The sequence below is a fragment of the Eriocheir sinensis genome, chromosome 23, assembly GCF_024679095.1.
Source record: "Eriocheir sinensis breed Jianghai 21 chromosome 23, ASM2467909v1, whole genome shotgun sequence".
Taxonomy (NCBI): domain Eukaryota; kingdom Metazoa; phylum Arthropoda; class Malacostraca; order Decapoda; family Varunidae; genus Eriocheir; species Eriocheir sinensis.
The window spans coordinates 18746510-18750179 of NC_066531.1; the positions used below are offsets into that span (position 1 = coordinate 18746510).

Sequence of the window (3670 nt, forward strand, 5' to 3'; positions counted from 1 at the left end):
CACCCACCTTTAGGTTGGCAACCGTTCGGTGGACGGCTTTCGCATGCTTTCCTCAGGGTTGATCAAAGCTCGAGCTAACTAAGGAGGCCATTGTTTTCTGTGAAAGAAGCTACACTCTATCCCAAGATGTATACTTAAATATTTTGATAATGGTTTCGAAAGTTTTAAAGCTTGCGCTAATCGTTTATTTGAAATACCGTACTTTAAATTAACAAGTTTTGGGGTTTTGCGGTATTGGCACTTTTTTTAAATTATCAAAGTATCAATCAACGTAATAATTCAAAATTCGCAAAACTAGAGACAAAATGAGTGGAAGTTCATAAATCAGTTTGAAGAGAGACCACGATATCTTTTGAAGTACTTCGTTAAATTAGAATGCAGTCACCAGACTGTCTCTTGAAGGACAGGTGCACAGGTAGGTGGCAAGCTGTAGAAAATGTAAGACATACACATATTACGAATGAAAATTATGCATTTAAAAAAAGCCAACAATTAAGAGTTTGAAATAGGAACACAATGAAAAAAAACAATAAGTGTCCAGTTTTATTTAGCTAAAGCATGAAGGAAGTTTGACGGAACACGTTTCTACGTAAAATAGAAATATTTCCTCGGCACATAGGTAGTTATGTGCAGAGTTCAAGGAATAGGGAAGTGTCAAGCTCGAGTATGGGCTCTCCACTTGCGCAAGTCGGGTTATCCGCCAGGTGGGCGAGGTTGTTAGCGTCGAGGACGATCCAAGCAATTTCACAGTCACACGTAATGTTATTATCTGCAGAAATATTAGTGGTGTGAATGGTAAACTTAGTAGTGATTATTAAAACAATCAATAACAACAACAATATTAATAATAATAATAATAATAATAATAATAATAATAATAATAATAATAATAATAATAATAACAATAAAGATAATAAAATAATAATAATAATAATAATAATAATAATAATAATAATAATAATAATAATAATAATAATAAAACTTATTCTTATTCTTATTATTACTATTATAAAATTAACATTAATACAGCAGTAATGCTAATAGTGACGATGGCGGTGTTCGTACTGAATATTATTAAAATTATTCTTACCGTTATGATTAACACATTATAGTAGTAGTAGTAGTAGTAGTAGTAGTAATAGTAGTAGTAGTAGTAGTAGTAGTAGTAGTAGTAGTAGTAGTAGTAGTAGTAATAGTAGTGGTAGTAGTAGTAGTAGCAGTAATAGTTTTTTTTTTTTTTTTACGACAAAGGAGGCAGCTCAAGGGCACAAAAAAAAAAATAGTAGTAGTAGTGGTAGTAATAGTAGCAGTAGTAGTAGTAGTAGTAGTAGTAGTAGTAGTAGTTTTAATAGCAGTAGTTGTTGTTGTTAAGGTTGTAGTAGTAGCAGTAGTAGCAGTAGTAGTAGTAGTAGTAGTAGTAGTTTTAGTAGCAGTAGTTGTTGTTGTTAAGGTTGTAGTGGTAGAAGTAGTAGTAGTAGTAGTAGTAGTAGTAGTAGTTTTAGTAGCAGTAGTTGTTGTTGTTGTTAAGGTTGTAGTAGTAGTAGTAGTAGTAGTAGTAAAGTAGTTGTTGAAGTTAAAGTTGTAGTAGTAGTAGCAGCAGTAGTAGTAGTAGTAGTAGTAGTAGTAGTTTTAGTAGCAGTAGTTGTTGTTGTTAAGGTTGTAGTAGTAGCAGTAGTAGTAGTAGTAGTAGTAGTAGTAGTAGTAGTAGTAGTTTTAGTAGCAGTAGCTGTTGTTGTTGTTGTTAAGGTTGTAGTGGTAGAAGTAGTAGTAGTAGTAGTAATAGTTTTAGTAGCAGTAGTTGTTGTTGTTGTTAAGGTTGTAGTAGTAGTAGTAGTAGTAGTAGTAGTAGTAAAGTAGTTGTTGAAGTTAAAGTTGTAGTAGTAGTAGCAGTAGTAGTAGTAGCAGGAGTAGTAGTAGTAGTAGTAGTAGCAGCAGTAGTAAATTAGTTGTTGTAGTTAAAGTTGTAATAGTACTAGTAGTAGCAGTAGTAGTAGTAGTAGTAGTAGTAGTAGTGGTAATAGTAGTAGTAGTAATAGTAGTAGTAGTAGTAGTAGACGTAGTAGTAGTAGCAGCAGTAGTAAATTAGTTGTTGTAGTTAAAGTTGTAATAGTACTAGTAGTAGTAGTAGTACTAGTAGTAGTAGTAGTAGTGGTAGTAGTAGTAGTAGCAGTAGTAGTAGTAGAAGTAGTTGTTGTTGTAGTAAAAGTAGTAATTCAGTAGTAGTAGGGAAAAGGAGGAGGAGGAATAATAGGAGTAGGTTGAAGAAACTGGTTGAAACTTTTGTGGAAGACTGCGGCAACCCTCACGGAAGGCACGATGTTCAAATATGTGCCAAGACCGCGCCAATGCTTGGAAGTGTCTCAAAATTGGGTGACATGCAGCAGAACGTGTCATCTTTCGAAAGCACCTCACCTCACACACCACTATTACCTTAACTGTTTTTTTTTTTTTTTTGCTTTAGTTTTTATTATCTTTGTTCGAGCCAGTAGTCTTGGAAGATTTTAGGTATATTAACTTAAATAAAAGTTAATGTGAGGAAATTATATGTTAACTAATCAAAGTCTGTAATTAATGTTTCGTAAAGAACGTTACAGTTATGGTTCCGGAGAGACTCCACGTCAGCTTAGTCTATTGAGCTTCCCGTCACTTGGTTCTCAGTCTAAGAAAGTTTCTTCCCCATAATGTTTTGTAATGGAAATGTAGGGACGTTTTTTTTTCCACTACTTTCGCTATATTCGCGCACAGGGTCTGAATGCCTGGCAACCCCCCGGCGCAGTTTACGGATTAATTGATGTCCCACCCTCTCCTCAGTCTTTAACAAACATAGCAGTTGATTAAGTCACTGCAATTAAGTATCCCGCTTCCTTTCCAGCCACTGTTTGAAATACACTCTTGCCCAGGCTCAGACTAACCAGAGGCGCCCGACGTCTCATTCGAGTAAGAAGTGTTCTCCCGTAATTTTCTGCTTTAAACAAGTATTATGTTAAATTCTTACACCCTCCTCCTCTCTCAGATGATAAAAGAAAGATATATCTCCATATATTGTGTATACTAAACAAACAGGAGAACCACCCGACCTCTCAATCAGGTCGATTTGGCTCGTCGCGTCTCGCCGTCCCTGTGTCCACAAGTCACACGCACATACAAACTCATCCCCCGTTTTGTTTTGTTTTGTTTTGTTTTGTAGTCCAGTCGAAATAAGTCAGGTGAGTCCGACCGCACTTTCTTATTCTTATTGCAATTAGCTATAAATCTTAATTTTAATGCATCCACTTGTTATTTTTCACTTGCGAGGGTTTTTATAAATTTCTCAGGTAAAGCCCCTTAAGTTGTACTGAATCCCCCTCTGTACTTTGATATTTCTTCCTCCACTACTTTGATTACGCAGAGATTAACCGGAACGCGTATGTAGATATTGCTGACGTCATCTGTCATCTGCTGGAGATAAATAATTTCCATTTGAAACTGATTAAGATTTTCAACATTGCAGTCAAATCCATTTTGGTAGAGGATGATTTCATTTGCTTTGGCATCAAGGTCGCAAAGTCTCTCCTGAAATCGAAGGATGTGGCCCCCGTGCCATACTATGGAGATCCCAGGGACTCTTGTTCTTCAGGTAGTCATTATCATTACGCAGCACGTACCACTCAAAGACAACCGGGCGCGACAC

General features: G+C 36.0%; 2 long non-coding RNA genes across 3 annotated transcripts in view; one reads left to right on the forward strand and one right to left on the reverse strand.

Moving 5' to 3' along the window:
* Positions 1-529: 529 nt before the first annotated feature.
* LOC127002532 (uncharacterized) overlaps positions 530-3670 on the reverse strand; it is a 5130-nt gene continuing 1989 nt past the window's right edge. Inside the window, exon 2 of the long non-coding RNA XR_007756322.1 lies at positions 530-769. This is a non-coding gene — a long non-coding RNA (uncharacterized LOC127002532). The remainder of the gene's footprint in view (positions 770-3670) is intronic.
* LOC127002533 (uncharacterized) overlaps positions 776-3670 on the forward strand; it is a 4012-nt gene continuing 1117 nt past the window's right edge. Inside the window, exons 1-2 of one of the 2 annotated variants that reach the window (XR_007756323.1) lie at positions 776-1537; positions 1816-3670. The exon at positions 1816-3670 is cut by the window's right edge and continues 1117 nt beyond it. This is a non-coding gene — a long non-coding RNA (uncharacterized LOC127002533). The remainder of the gene's footprint in view (positions 1538-1815) is intronic. The other variant, XR_007756324.1, reaches the window with a different exon arrangement.